Source organism: Moschus berezovskii, chromosome 4, assembly GCF_049115385.1.
Source record: "Moschus berezovskii isolate FMDL1 chromosome 4, NW_MosBer_1.0, whole genome shotgun sequence".
In the NCBI taxonomy this organism is placed as follows: domain Eukaryota; kingdom Metazoa; phylum Chordata; class Mammalia; order Artiodactyla; family Moschidae; genus Moschus; species Moschus berezovskii.
The window spans coordinates 98,569,660-98,586,334 of NC_142463.1; the positions used below are offsets into that span (position 1 = coordinate 98,569,660).

The following is a 16,675-nucleotide window of genomic DNA, read 5'->3' on the forward strand; positions in this document are numbered from 1 at the left end:
GGGAGTTGGTGATGGAAAGGGAGGCCTGTCATGCTGTAATTCATGGGGTCGCAGAGAGTTGGACATGACTGAGCAACTGAACTGAACTGAGGAAAAAAAAATTGGTTTGAACAAGAACCGAAGAGCACTGTAAAGCCCCTTGCTCCCCGACCCAATGTAAGGCCTTTATTGAACCTATCAGAGAAATAATCTGGGGCCATTAAGAATAAATATGGCAGTTTAGACTGGCATGAAGATTTGAAAGACCCACAGAAGTTGTAGCAAGGTTGATTTGTAAAGGTCTTCTATACATGGTCAACATGTAAGGTTTGGGAGAGGTGGCATTTTTTCTAAAGCATAAATACCTACACAGAACCAAAGAAAATGAAATAACTGGGAAACACAATCCCAACAGGGGAACAAGATCCAGAAACTCACTCTACTAAAACAGAAATAAATGAATTACCTTGATTTTTTTTCAAAAAAAATTCACAAAAATGCTCAGCGAGCTCAGAAGAACAATGCACAAAGTGAAAATTTCAAGAAAATTTAGTGAAAAGTACTAAACAGAAATCATGGAGTTGAAGAATAAAATAACTGAACTGAAAAATTGAATAGAGAGGTTCAACAGCAGACTAGAGTACAGAGTAAAAAGACTCAATGAACCTGAAGATAGGATATTTGAAATTATCCACACAGACACCAAAAAGATGGAAAAAAAAAACACGTAAAGGGTTTATTATTCACCATCAAGCAGACCAATATACACATTGTAGACGTCTCAGGAGAAGAAGAGGGAGAAAAAAGACAAGAAATCTATTCAAAATAATAACACCTCATCAAATCTGGGGAAGGAAATGTACATCTAAATCCAAGAAACCCAAAATATCCCGAGTAAAATGATCTCAAAGAAATCACAGTGATACATATAATCAAATTTTCCAAAGATAAAGATATAGACAAAAGGTGGATTTTAAAATGCAAGAAAAAAACAATTTGTCATGACACAGGAAGTCCCATAACACTATCAGTGGATATTTCAGCAGAAACGTACAAGTCAGAAAGGAATGGGATAATATGTTCAAATTACTGATAGAAAAATAAAACTGCTGATCTAGAATATTATGCCTGGCAAAACTGCCCTTAAAAAAATGAAGGAGAGGTGAAGACTTTCTCAAACAAAAACTAAAGGAGTTCATCACCACTAGAAATGCATCACAAGAAATACTAAAGGGTATTCTTTAATTTGATGTGAAAGGACACTAAAGGGAAACATAATAGCATTAGAAAGTACAGTTGAACTTTGAGCAATGTAGAGGTTAGAAGCACTAACCCCTGTGCAGTCAAAAATCCACACATAACTTTATAGTCAGTCCTCTATATCTGTGGTTCAGTATCTGCGGATTCATTAGTGTGAAGTATAGTACAAAATTCATGTATAACTGGACCCATACACTTCAGACTGGTGTTGTTCAAGGGTCAACTATATAAAACTTGTTGGTAAAGGTAAATATATAGACAAATACATAATACTGTATTACTATAATTGTGGTTGACAAATCAGTTTTAATTCTAGTGTAAAAGTCGAAAGAAAAAAGTACTAAAATAACTATAATAAAAATATGTTAATGGTGCACAGAACACTATATACATATGAAATACAAATTAGATGTAAACTGTAAAGTTGATAAAGTTTAGGGGACATTCAGTTCAGTTCAGTTCAGTCGCTCAGTTGTGTCCGACTCTTTGCGACCCCATGAATCACAGCAAGTATATAATTAATAAAGTATGTGATTGATGATAAGTTGATAGTAGCTTCAAAAAGACTGTTATAACTATAAGATATTTTATGTAAGCTCCATGGAAACCACAAAGAAAATACCTATAAACACAAAAGAAAGTGAGAAAGGAATCATAGCATATAAATTAAAAAAATAAAGAAAACAAAGACAGGAAAAGAACAAAAGAACTACAAGACAAATAGAAACCAATTAATATATTGACAATTGTATATCCTTCCCTATCAATAATTACTTTAAATGGAAATGGACTAAACCTCTCAATGAAAAGAAATAGAGAGGCTGGATGAATTTTTAAAAACAAGTTTAGCTATATGCTGTGTATAAGATATTCATTTTAACTATTCTTGAAAGACATAGATAAGGACATACATAGATAAGGCTGAAAGTGAAGGAACAGGAAAAGATATCCCACGCAAATGTTAGCCAAAAGGGAGTAAGAGTGATTATATTTATGGAAGAAAAAAACAGACAAAGTCAAAAATTGTCTCCAGAGACCAAAAAGGATCTTATGCAATAATAAAAGATTCAGTTCTTTAAGATATAAAAATTATAAATATATAGGTACCCAACATCAGAGCACCAAAATATATAAAGCAAACACTGACAGAACTGAAGAGAAAAATAGACAACATAATGGTAGGGGACTTCAATACTCCACTTTCAAAAATGGACAGAACAGTTAGATAGAAAATTAACAAAGAAACAGCATACTTATACCAAACTATTGACTTAATGAACCTAATAGACATGTAGAACATTTCACACAATTGTATCAGAATTCACCTTTTCCTCAAGTGCACATAATACTCTCCAGTATCAATGATATGTTACAAAATAAACTTTAATATTGGAAGATTGAAATTATACCAATTATCTTTTACGACAACATGGAATGAAACTAGAAATCAACAAGTGTTGATGAGGATGTGAGAAACTGAAACCCTTGTACACTGTTATTGGAAATATAAGATTCTTGTGACTACTAGTGAAAACAGTACAGATGTTTCTCAAAAATTAAAAAAAAATAGAATTACAATAAGATCTAATAATCCCACTCCTGGTTTATAGCCAAAGAATTTAAATCAAGATTTCAAAATGATATATGTACTTCCAGTTGATTACAGCACTATTCACAATGCTCAAGATGTGGAGACAACCCAAATGTCTATTGATGGATGAAAAGATAAAGAAAATGACGTATACATACGATGAATATTATTCAGCCTTTAAAAAGAAAGACATACTGCAATATGCATCAAAATGGATAATGGTCAATCACAAAAGGACAAATACTGCATGATTCCATACAGATTATCTAAAAGTCATCAAACAGGAAACTTCCTGGATAGTCCAGTGGTTAAGACTCTGTGCTTCCAATGCAGAGGGTGCAGGTTTGATCCCTGGTCAGGGAACTAAGGTTAAAGATGCCACGCAGCATAGCCAAAAAAGAAAAGAATTTTTTAAATATAAATAAATAAATACAAATAATCAAACAGAAGCTGAGAGTAGAATGATAAGGGCTGAGGAGAGGGAGAAATGGGAAGCTGTTAATTAATGAGTATAAAGCTTTGGATATGCAAGATGAATAAGGTACAGAGTCCTATTATATAATGTCAAGCCTATAATTAACAATATTGCATTGTACACTTAAACATTTATTGAGAGTTGTTGTTGTTTAGTTGTGTCCAATTCTTTTGCTACCCTATAGACTGTAATCCCCCAGGCTCCTCTGTCCAAGGGATTTCCCATACAAAAATACTTGAGTGGATTGCTATTTCCTTCTCTAGGGGATCTTCTCAACACAGGGATTGAACTCGCATCTCCTGCATTTCAAGTGGATTCTTTACTGCTGAGCCACCTGGGGAACCCCTTATTGAGAGTAGATCGCATGTTATATATTCTTATCACAACAAAATAAAAATTAATAATATTTTTTAAAATCCATTGACTTCTACCTCCTATTTTTAAAAAAAATAAAAACCTCTTCTAACACTAAGTTCACATCATGTGCTTAATTGCTCAGTCATGTCTGACTCTTTGTGACCCCACGGACTGTAGCCCACTGGTGCTCCTCTGTCCATGGGGATTCTCCAGGCAAGAATACTGGGGTGGGTCGCCATGCCTTCCTCCAGGGGATCTTCCCAACCCAGGGATCAAATCCAGATCTCCCACATTGTAAGCAGAGTCTTTACCATGTGAGCCACCAGGGTACTCCATGTTATACAGATACTTAAATATACCTTTTTACCTTCAGTTTTCCCCATTCCTTTTTTTTTAAAACCTGGGCTCTTAAAAAAAGATGGAATGCTTCGTGAATTTCCATGTCATCCTTGTGCAGGAGCCATGCTAATCTTCTCTGTATTGTTCCAATTTCAGTAAATGTGCTGCCCAAGTGAGAACCTACCTCCTACTTGCATGCTTAGTCACTTAGTCACGTCGACTCTTTGCAACCCTATGGACTGTAGCACACCAGGCTTCTCTGTCTATGGCATTTTCCAGGCAAGAATACTGAAATGGGTGGTCATTTCTTCCTCTAGGGGATCTTCTGAGCCAGGGATTGAATCTGCATCTCCTAAGTCTCTTGTATTGGCAGGCGGATTCTCTGACTTAAGTTCAAATGTTTGGCCTAGTGTTCAAGACCCTGTGTAATCCACTGCTACCTTTCTTCGTCTGCTTGACTCCCACTGTTCCTCTGGACGACTGCTTTCCTGAAGTCACTCTCTACTCGTTGTTTCTGTCTCACCTTCAGCTTCCCCGTGTCATCATGTTTACTCACGCCATTCTATGCTCCACTGCAATAACCTTCCTATTCAGCTCCATCTATACACATTCAGCATTCCTCAAGGCCAAATCTAGGCCTTTTTTATGCACAAAATCTTTTCTGAGCATCACAAATGGTGCAATATTTCCTTCCCCAAATGCTGGCAGCACAGTAGCTATGCTCTTTTCAAGACTTCTGTCACTTTCTACCTTGACCTATACATATTTCCCATGTGAGACACTAACCTCCTTGAAAATAAAATTCAACTCGACTTCATATTTGTATCATCTCAAGTGATACAAATAGTGCTAAGCATACCGAGTACTGAAAAAGACATTTGTTTAGTGAATAAAGCCATCCTGGAGAACCAAACATAAGGAATGTGTTGAACAGAACAGCTACTAATAGAAAATAATTTATGTTCAGCCTTGGCAAACATAGATAGATACATAAGCCATGTTTGTGAGCAATAATTTTTTTCCTCAGAAACTTCTTTAACTTCTTCAACCATCTTCAGTCCAAAAAAAAAAAAAAAATTAGGTCATCTGTACATCCTACATAGCAATTGTGATAGCCAAAAACAATAAATAAGCTATTTTAAATTCCATGTGTGCTTTCCTATAGGCACAGCCTAAATGTTATAAACAAAGAAGCTTAAATTCACACTGGTGCACCCTACTTTCAGCACTCATTACCACAACTTCATTACTACTTGAGGGCTCCTCAAACATAAGAGGAGGGCTTCAGATCACAAAAATCATTATCCAAGTAAACAGTCAACTTTGATGTAAGGAGTTATTGACCACTGTGTGTTTCAACAACGTATACAACCATCACACAAAGCCTTGGTGTAAAACATTAACAGCCACTGGTTCCCTTCTTTTCCTTTCTCTCCTCCTTCACCTTTTCCCTGCCCTGCCCTCTCACCTCTTCCTGCCAAGGAGGCTTGCAGAAGGATTTCCTTACCTCTACTGTATTTGGTATTTTCCATCTTCTCATTTGGAACAGAGGCTTGCTATGGTCTTGTTTTAAATTTTGTGTTGGACCATGGTGGGTCACTGGCTGAAGTGGAACAAAGTGAAATCCAGGCTGGAAAATGATAATGCTGCTTTCCAGCTTCTCATCACTGTATTTTCTGCCTGCCTTGGCTCCAGAAAATTCTCCAGTTATTTCCTTTTGGCAGCACCACTTTTGTGCACTTAATAAATCTGGACTTATGAGGGCGTAGAGTAGCCTTCCCAGCCTTCTTTTTAAATGTTATGGACATTGCTGTTTCCCTTAGGGAGAGCTCAGTAAAACACCTCCTGCTCTTTGTAATTTCTGGCTCTGCTGTCAGCGTCAGGCTTTGCTGATCTTGGTGCTGCTTCATGACAGGCAGAGAAAAGGTTCATCTACCCAATATGATTCAACAGAGTCCAGGGGAGTCCTGAGGCCCAAAATTCCTTCCCTCCTAGAAGCCAATCAGCTTCACCCTTTAGATGTATCGGGTGCTTAAAGTCCTTGCATTAGTATTTATCACCACACATTTAACTCAAATCTCCCTTTCTCCACGAAGCCTCTCATAATTTCCTTGGCTCATTTTAGTTTCTGCTTCAGATATAATAAATCAACCTTGCATCTTAATTCTAAATTAAAACGGAAAATCATATTCTATTATACAATTAGTTGTTTTATGTTTCTGTCTCCCCTGCTAAACAGTGAAAGTCTCAGAGGTTAGAACCATATCTTATTAATCTCTGTTTCCCCAGCCTGTGTCACATAGCAGAGGAGCAATTAATGTTCCATGAATGAATATAGTGCCTGAGATCCTACCATACATCATTCCTTTGGATTCCTTTTCTACAAAGCTTCTTCTTAAATGCAAATCCTCTTGGGTAGAATATCATGGTATAATACTAATTCAGTGATTATTATTGGTAAACTATTAAAGCATTCCTCTTGACAGGGACCAGGATCAAGATGAAAACCTTCGGGGCTGGGGAGTATGCCAGAGGATGATTTTAAAGGGAGAGAAAAGGCTCATAAAGGGAGGCATCAAAGATTATCTACTTGATGATTTCAGTTTTTAGGCCAAATCTATCTCTCAGCTCAAGGCTCATTTACTACAGAAAATTATGCTTTCAAAATGTTTGCCCATAGAGGATGTAGGAGTTGACTGTCACAATTAATCCAGAGATGCATTTGTAACTGCAATATAATAGGGTACATGAAATCTTGCCTAGAGCCAATACGTCTTTAGGCTGGAACTCAATAATGATGCGCCTATAAAAAATGTTCCAGCTCTTACCAAAAACTCTGGCAAGCTGAGGGGCTCTTTTCACAGCCAGCCTTCTGGGTTCTCCAGTGACTCAATGTGTCCCTGCTACACCCCAGCTCATTAAGTTGCTGGGTTATACAGACAGACATTAATTACTCAGAATTAAGTGCCTGCGTATAAATGCTTATTTTGGATAATTCAGAAGGTTAGTTTAAAGAAGTACCATTAACTGCCTAGAAATTTTGACTTGTGTTCAAAAAGCTTAACTTGGGAAGGCCAGTCACTCCAGTTGGATGACAGTTTAGTAAAAAGACGTCACACTTGACTCAACTGGTTTGCTTTCCAGTCTTCCTGGCTCTCCTCTCTGGAGGATCCTTAACATCTGAGAAGACTGTGTCATTTACTTACATATATCAGCACCCCTAAAAAAATGTCTCAATAAATACCTGAATCACTCTCCCACTGGCTGCTGTGTTGTTGGCACAGTTTTTCTTTTTTTTTTATTGGAGGCTAATTACTTTACAATATTATATTGGTTGGTTTTGCCATACATTGAGATGAATCCGCCCCGGGTGTACATGTGTTCCCTTTCTTGAACCCCGCTCCCACCTCCCTCCTCCCCATATCCTCCCTCTGGGTCATCCACGTGCACATTATGGTAGTTACAATAGAAAGTTTACTTAAAAAGCAAGATAAAGTGTATGAAGCTCTGTCCATACACTACTCATCACCATAACTACTTGCTTTGATACCAGCAGGCTTTTCAAGACCATGGAGATTTAGGTGCTTGAGCACAATGTTTTTAAATCATCAAATTTATTATTTTAATTTTTTGCCCAAAAGGTACATTTCTTAAATTAATATCTGTATCCAATTTTAAAATTTCCTATTAGATGGTTCCTCCCCCACATCTCCCCCTTGCCAAGATATTGACATTAAGATTAGTATCTGGGAATTAAACCATAAAATTCACATATCACAATAAAGATCTGAAAAATCACCTTGATGAGATGATGGCTTCTAAGACCAGGAGACTCTACTGTAAACCTGGCAGTGGCTATATGGACTACAGCATTGCAATCACAGAGCTCTTGTCTTGGGAGTTCCCTGGTGGCCTAGTTGTTAGGATTCAGGACTTTCATTCCCATAGCATGAGTTCAATCCCTGGTGGGAGAACTGGGATTCTTCAAGCTGCACAGTGCAACCAAAAAATAAGCAATAAATAAATAAAATGTTCTTACCTTCCTACTTTACTTTTGACATTTTGCTTTTAGTACCTCAGTTTACGCCTCTTTAAGATGGTACCGATGCTAAAGCTGAAACTGCAATACTTTGGCCACCTCATGCGACGAGTTGACTCACTGGAAAAGACTCTGATGCTGGGAAAGGTTGGGGGCGGGAGGAGAAGGGGACAACTGAGAATGAGATGGCTGGATGGCATCACCGACTCTGTGGACATGAGTTTGAGTGTACTCCGGGAATTGGTGATGGACAGGGAGGCCTGGCGTGCTGTGATTCATGGGGTCGCGGAGAGTCGGACATGACTGAGCAACTGAAGTGAACTGAACTGAAGGTGGTAACAACACTATCTCATAGGATTGTTTTGGGTATCAATGAAAGGATGTACTTAGCATAAGGTCTAGTTCATAACAGGCACTGAATAACTGTTAGGAATTATTGCTATCCATTGAAAAAATAAGTATTCACATTAAACACCAATGTGGGCCTTGTACTATGAATGAAAAGGGCATAAATCATGAAATTTCAGAACACAAGAGATAAAGAAAGGCGTCTAGTGGAGAGGAGAAATCCAGACAATGAACAGGGAACTGGAAACCAGAATGATGTCAGACTTTCTCAACCACAACCACTGAAGCTATAAAAGGATCGAATAATGTCTTAAAAATTTGGAAAGAAAAAGTGATTTTCAACTTGGAATTCTGTGTAGAAACAATCTAATTATCCAGGGTGATAGGAAAATGATACATTACTATCAAATATCCTCAGAGAGAAAACACAAGATAATGCATTTCTGCCATGAAAAGGGATGAATGTGAAAAAAAGAGAAAGAGATAAAGAATTCTTGAAAAACTTTTAAGAAAGTTAATATAATAATTCAAAAATAAGGAAGGCCTAAAATATACAGTCAAGAAAATATCTCAAAAATAGCGGAAATAATAAGTTGAAATAAATGACAATAGAAGATTAAAGAAAAATAGCCAAGTCAGAAAAAATCATTCAACTAATAGTAGCTCCAAGGCAACAGAAGATAGAAAAGGAGGGAAATAAAATTATCAAGCAAAAATTACAGCTTCTCAGAACTGAAAGACATGAGTTTCCAGGTGAGAAAACTCTATCCTGTGCTTTACTATGGGTGAAAAAAAAAATTCTATGAATGAAGAAAGTATCTAATAAGAGAATTTCAGAAGCATTGCAAGAGAAAAAAAACCCCAAATGACATACAACTGCAAATCAGAATGACATCAGATAACCTAATATAACTACTGGGGACAGGAAAACAGAATAATGGAATGGTGGATTTCAGGTGCATAACTGGCCTATCCATCTAGTATAAGAAGAGGCACATGTTCAGAACTATGAGTCGAAATTTTTATTTCTTTCACACCTTTTTAGATATACATACCAAGGATTCAATCCAGCAAAAGAATGCATTCAGTTTAAAAAAAAAAATTGGAATGAGATTTGGAATTCAGGAGATAGGAATTCCATTATAATTTAACAACAAAGAACAGTCCTATTTTGACAGAAGAAGAAATTTCAAGAATAGAGCAGTGAAACAGGCCCAGCATTAAAGGTAAATGGGATCAAAAGGGTAGATGACTTCAGGAGACTTGGGAGAAGTGAAAGGGGAAGTGAAATTGACATTATGATTGTCACTCCAGTGCTCTTGCCTAGAAACTCCCATGGATGGAGGAGGCTGGTAGGCTGCAGTCTGTGGGGTCGCTAAGGGTCGGACACGACTGAGCGACTTCACTTTCACTTTTTACTTTCACACATTGGAGAAGGAAATGGCAACCCACTCCAGTGTTCTTGCCTGGAGAATCCCAGGGATGGGGGAGCCTGGTGGGCTTCTGTCTATGGGGTCACACAGAGTCAGACACGACTGAAGTGACTTAGCAGCAGCAGCAAATAAAATTAAAAGGCAGTTGGCACATCTTTTGAAACATTTGGGAAAAATTAGAGATAGACACATAAAAAACCAAGCAAATGAAAACTAAAACAACCTAACTTTAGATCATGATTTCTAAATGCTGCTGCTGCTGCAGTCAATCTGAATGCAAACCTATTCAAACCTGGCGACAAGGCCTGTGTTCTTTGGGTGAAAAGTGAAAGTGTTCGTTGCTCAGTCGTGTCCAACTCTTTGTGACCCCATGGACTGTAGCCTGCCAGACTCCTCTGTCAATGGAATTTTCCATCAAGAATACTCTGTGGGAGAGGGCGAGGGTGGGATGATTTGGGAGAATGGCATTGAAACATGTATATTATCATATGTGAAACGAATTGCCAGTCCAGGTTCAGTGCATAACACAGGATGCTCGGGGCTGGTGTACTGGAATGACCCAGAGGGATGATATGGGGAGGGAGGTGGGAAGGGGGTCCAAGATGGGGAACACATGTACACCCGGGGTGGATTCATGTCAATGTATGGCAAAACCAATACAATATTGTAAAGTAATTAGCCTCCAATTAAAATAAAAATAATAATAATAAAATAAAAAATTTTAAAAATAATAATAAAAAAAAAGAATACTGGTGTAGGTTGCCATGCCCTCTTCCAAGGGAATCTTCCCAATCCAGGGATCAAACCTGTGTCTCCTGTATCTCCTGAATTGCAGGCAGATTCTTTACTGCTGAATCACTACGGAAGCCCTATAATTTCTAAATACCATTCCCCAATAAGAGGAACCAAAACCCTTGGAGAAGTGGCTGATTCTAGGGCAAAGCGGATAAATACAAGATGAGACTGGAGCATCTTATAGTGCCAAAAAGTGGAGAAGTGCTCAAAAAACAAGCATGGAAGCACGTCAAAGGGATGCAGGAGTCAACCTGGAAGATATCGCAATAGCCAAAGCTGGAACAATTTGAGCAACACAATAAATAACCTAATATAGAATGATAATCCATACTACCCAAAATAATTTATACATTCAATGCAATCCCTATCAAGCTGCCAACAATATTTTTCACAGAACTAGAACAAATAATCTCACAATTTGTATGGAAATACAAAAAACCTCGAATAGCCAAAGCAATCTTGAGGAAGAAAAATGGAACTGGGGGAATTAACCTGCCAGACTTCAGGCTCTACTACAAAGCCACAGTCATCAAGACAGTATGGTACTGGCATAAAGACAGAAATATAGATCAATGGAACAAAATAGAAAGCCCAGAGATAAATCCACGCATCTATGGACACCTCATCTTTGACAAAGGAAGCAAGAATATAAAATGGAGAAAAGACAGTCTCTTTAACAAGTGGTGCTGGGAAAACTGGTCAGCCACTTGTAAAAGAATGAAACTAGAACACTTCCTAACACCATACACCAAAATAAACTCAAAATGGATTAGAGAGCTAAATGTAAGACCAGAAACTATAAAACTCCTAGAGGAGAACGTAGGCAAAACACTCTCCGACATAAATCACAGCAGGATCCTCCATGACCCACCTCCCAGAATATTGGAAATAAAAGCAAAAATAAACAAATGGGACCTAATTAAAATCAAAAGCTTCTGCACAGCAAAGGAAACTATAAGTAAGGTGAAAAGACAGCCTTCAGAATGGGAGAAAATAATAGCAAATGAAGCAACTGATAAAGGATTAATCTCCAAATTATACAAGCAGCTCCTGCAGCTCAATTCCAGAAAAATAAATGACCCAATCAAAAAATGGGCCAAAGAACTAAACAGAAATTTCTCCAAAGAAGACATAAAGATGGCTAACAAACACATGAAAAAATGCTCAACATCCCTCATAATCAGAGAGATGCAAATCAAAACCACAATGAGATTCCATTTCACACCAGTCAGAATGGCTGCTATCCAAAAGTCTACATGCAATAAATGCTGGAGAGGATGTGGAGAGAAAGGAACCCTCTTACACTGTTGGTGGGAATGCAAACTAATACAGCCACTATGGAGAACAGTGTGGAGATTCCTCAAAAAATTGGAAATAGAACTGCCATATGATCCAGCAATCGCACTCCTGGGCATACACAGCGAGGAAACCAGAATTGAAAGAGACACGTGTACTCCAATGTTCATTGCAGCACTGTTTATAATAGCCAGGACATGGAAGCAACCTAGATGTCCATCTGCAGACGAATGGATAAGAAAGCTTTGATACATATACACAATGGAGTATTATTCAGCCATTAAAAAGAATACATTTGAATCAGTTCTAATGAGGTGGATGAAACTGGAGCCTATTACACAGAGTGAAGTAAGCCAGAAAGAAAAACACCAATACAGTATACTAACACATATATATGGAATTTAGAAAGATGCAAATGATAACCCTGTATACGAGACAGCAAAAGAGACACAGATGTATAGAACAGTCTTTGGGACTCTATGGGAGAGGGTGAGGGTGGGATGATTTGGGAGAATGGCATTGAAACACGTATGTTGTCATATGTGAAACGAATCACCAGTTCAAGGTCGATGCATGTTATAGGATGCTCGGGGCTGGCATGTGGGGATGACCCAGAGGGAGGATAAAGGGAGGAGGGAGGTGGGAGGGGGGTTCAGGAGGGGGAACTTATGTAAACCCGGGGCAAATTCATCAATGTATGGAAAAAACCAACCAATATAATATTGTAAAATAATTTGCCTCCAATAAAAAATAAATTAACTACAAAAAAAAAATAAATAAAATACAAAAAAAAAACAGAATGATAATCCAAAGTATAAAATAGAAGTCCATGAACTCATACCGATATAAACAAGTGACCAAGTAAATACATGAAAGAGAAGAGAAGAAATCCAAGCAATTTATATAGATCTAGTTGGAGAAGGCAATGGCAAGCCACTCCAGTACTCTTGCCTGGAAAATCCCATTGATGGAGGAGCCTGGTAGGCTGCAGTCCGTGGGGTCGCTAAGGGTCAGACACGACTGAACGACTTCACTTTCACTTTTCACTTTCACACATTGGAGAAGGAAATGGCAACCCACTCCAGTGTTCTTGTCTGGAGAATCCCAGGGACGGCGGAGCCTGCTGGGCTTCCGTCTGTGGGGTCACACAGAGTCAGACACAACTGAAGTGACTTAGCAGCAGCAGTCCTCCCTTCCAGGAGGTGAAGCGTAGTTACATCCTTCTATGAGTGTGAACCAGGCTTTTGATTTGCTTCCAAAAAATAGAATGCTGGGGAAGGGGACAATAACTTTACCCTGGAAAATATTGGTAAACACTACCTCGGCCAGGTGGTTAATGTCAGCATCACCAGTGATGACTCATGTTGATAGCACGAATCCACTGATATGATGATGAAAAGGGCATTCATCACTGTGTGTGTTCTTCCCAAAACATTATAACCCCAACTTAATCATTAAAAAAAAAAAAAAAATCAAACAAACCCATGTTGAGAGGCATTTTACAAAACACTCGACTAGTACAACTCAAAACTCTCAAGATGGTGAAAAGCAAGGAAAAACTAAGAAACTGTAACAGACCAGATGAAACTAAGCAGATGTGGCACTAAATACAATATGGCACCCCGAATGGAATTCTGGAACTGAAAAAAAAAAGACACTAGTGAAAAAATGAATGAAATCCTAATAAAGTCTGAAGTTTACTTCATAGCAATGTACCAACATCGGTTTCTCTGTTCTGATAATGTACCATGATAATGTAAGATGGCATTACATTATGGAAAGTATATAGAAATACTCTTTACTATCTTTGTGACTTTTCTGGAAATCTAAAATTATTCTAAAATTAAAAGTTGATTTTTTAAAAAAGTACTCATTAACTGTAGGAAAGCAGTTATACAAAAAGAAAATATCATCCATACTACCTGGCTGTGCAGTAAATTATACTTGTATTGTTCATGATAAAAAAAAATCCAAACACTGATTTAACTGAAAATTGTGAGATCACTATTATAGAAGGATGGAAGGAACAAAGCAGAGGAGGTGTCTGAAAGAAATTTCAATTCCATTTACCATAGGGAGTCCATATGTAATACAATATTGATAAACTACAAGATAGTGCTGTGCACATTATTATTTTCAAATACAGAGGTAAATACCAGAAGAAGTTGGACCATAAAGAAGGCTGAGTGCCAAAGAACTAATGCTTTCGAACTGTGGTGCTAAAGAAGACTCTTGAGAGTCCCTTAAACTGCAAGGAGATCAAACCAGTCAATCCTAATGGAAATTAACCCTGAATATTCACTGGAAGGACTGATACTGAAGCTACAATACTTTGGCTACCTGATGCAAAGAGCTGACTCACTGGAAAAGACCCTGATAATGGGAAAGATTGAAGTCTGGAGGAGAAGGGGACAACAAAGGATGAGATGGTTGCATGGCATCACCAATTCAATGGACATGAGCTTGAGCCAACTCTGGGAGATAATGAAGGACAGGGAAGCCTGGCATGCTGCAGTCCATGGGGTCACAAAGAGTCAGACACAACTTAGCAACTGAACAACAACAACAATTTGGTCTTTAAAAAATAAAACTTCATTCAAAAGTAACATATATATACATACATACACAGATATACATATATAACTGAATCACTGTGCTGTACATTTGAAACTAACAAAACATTATAACTTAATTATACTTTAATAAAAGGTAAAATAAAAATTAAAGTGAGATTTATACTATAAATAAGAAAACTACCTAGATTTTTTCCCCCTCATGGAATCATTGAGAAAGTAGATTCAAGAAAGAAAATTATTTTTAAGTTTATACAAGCAGTATCTAGGGAGAAGACACCCCACCCTGTGAAAGCACTCCTGTGTCCAGCAGTATCCCTACTTTATGCCTAGTGTTATTCTCCCATAGTGGGTCCAAAGATATTTTTTGACCAAAGAAGTGAGTGTATAAGGGGAGTTCCCACTATGTGCTAGTCACTAAACATACATCACCTCATTTTAATTCAAAGAAAACTGCAAGGCAAATATTATTTCCACTTTGCCAATTATGAGATTGATGTTTAGAGGTTAAATATTTCGCTTATTGTCACACAGTTAGTAAATGGCAAATATGATCTAGACCCAGCCCTCTCTGGCAGTAAAGCCAAGTTCCTTAATTGCCTTTCCCACCCCACTTCCTGTAAGCCCCAAGGAAAGAACAAGTAAAGGATCAGAATGATGAGCAAGCAGCTTGTCTGGAGAGTCTTTTTGGAGAACTTAGACAAGAAATAACCAGAAGGAAACAGCAGTGTATTCATAATTTATCAAAATAAAATGGTGTAAAAGAGCAAGACACACAAGAAATCATATGGTGACCTGCTGAGCAGCAGAATAAGAGTGAAAGGGACATGTTTAACGATTCAAATGCTTGGTAACAAGTTGTGATGGCTTCATTCATGTTTTAACCATGACTCTTAAGGTTAAGAATGAGACAAAATTAGACTACCTAATTCAAATCTCAACTCTGCCACCTTAAGTAAAATACTGAACTATATGTGCCTTGGTTTCTTCATTTGTTAAATGAGGAAAGTAACTGTAAATTCCTCATAGTACTATCGTGAGGATTAAATGAGATAATCCATCAAATGCATAAGACTGTGTCTACCACAGAAAGAGCTCAATACACACTATTCTAATTGGTTCTTAGTTGACTAGTCGTAAAATAAAGTTGGTGCACTCTCCCAGCTTGGCCTAGGGCATCTCTATGGTGTTGCTAACTGGTTGGAAGCAGAAGATGCTGCCATTGTATTTTCATGGAGTTAGGCGTTTATTATCTAGCTGTCCCCCAGCAAACCCTAGTTCTTCCCACAAAGCTAATCTCCCTCTTCAGCAAAATGAATGAGAACAACAGGCCATTATTGCCCTGCCCCACATCTAAACATGAACTCTGTTACATTCCTCTGATTCATTTTTCATCCTTTTGATTGATCAAAACATTTTATAGCCACTTACCATAAGCAAGGAACTTAGCAAGTCCTGTGACAGTAATAAAGATATAAAGTTTGGTCTTTATTACCTCTTGCCTGGGCTCTTGCAAAGCATCATTACTTATCTCCTGCCTCCTGTGTCTTACCTGTCTAATTCAATTTATATAGAGCTCCAGATAACTCTTTTTAAAGTGTACAATTTGGATCATGTCGTTTTCAGCTCAAACATATTTTGTAAATGTCTCTTCTTTCCCAACTGAAAATCAAACTCACAAACTTGTCATTTACAGTCTTCTAGCACCTGACCTGAACCCACAATTCTTATCTCTTTCTAGTTTTACTACATAATTCACACATCCCTGAATTGCACTGCCTCCAAGGATCCCACACTTTACCTGAAATTCCTCCAGCCATTCCCACCTCATGAAATACTATGTATCCTTAAGAAAGTAGTGAAAGTGAAGTTGCTCAGTTGTGTCCTACTCTGCATGACCCCATGGACTGCAGCCCCCCAGGCTCCTTCGTTCATGGGATTTTCCAGGCAAGAGTACTGGAGTGGGTTGCCATTGCCTTCTCCGATGTATCCTTAAAAATTAGTTCAAAAGACCACTTTCCCCTTATAAGCTACATTCATCTCATCCATTTTTATACCAGCAAACCTATGTTGAGCATTTGCGTGTTCTGTGTACTACACTAAGTGCAAGGGACACACAAGTGAATAAGGTAATACTACTGGTATTGGAGAAGACTCTTTAGAGTCCCTTATACTGCAAGGAGATCCAAC

The 16,675-nt window shown here is 37.9% G+C and overlaps 1 non-coding gene across 1 annotated transcript; it reads right to left on the reverse strand.

Moving 5' to 3' along the window:
• Positions 1-4,074: 4,074 nt before the first annotated feature.
• Positions 4,075-4,181, reverse strand: LOC129541932 (U6 spliceosomal RNA). The gene has a single exon (XR_008682970.2). It is a non-coding gene; the product is annotated as a U6 spliceosomal RNA (small nuclear RNA).
• Positions 4,182-16,675: the final 12,494 nt, after the last annotated feature.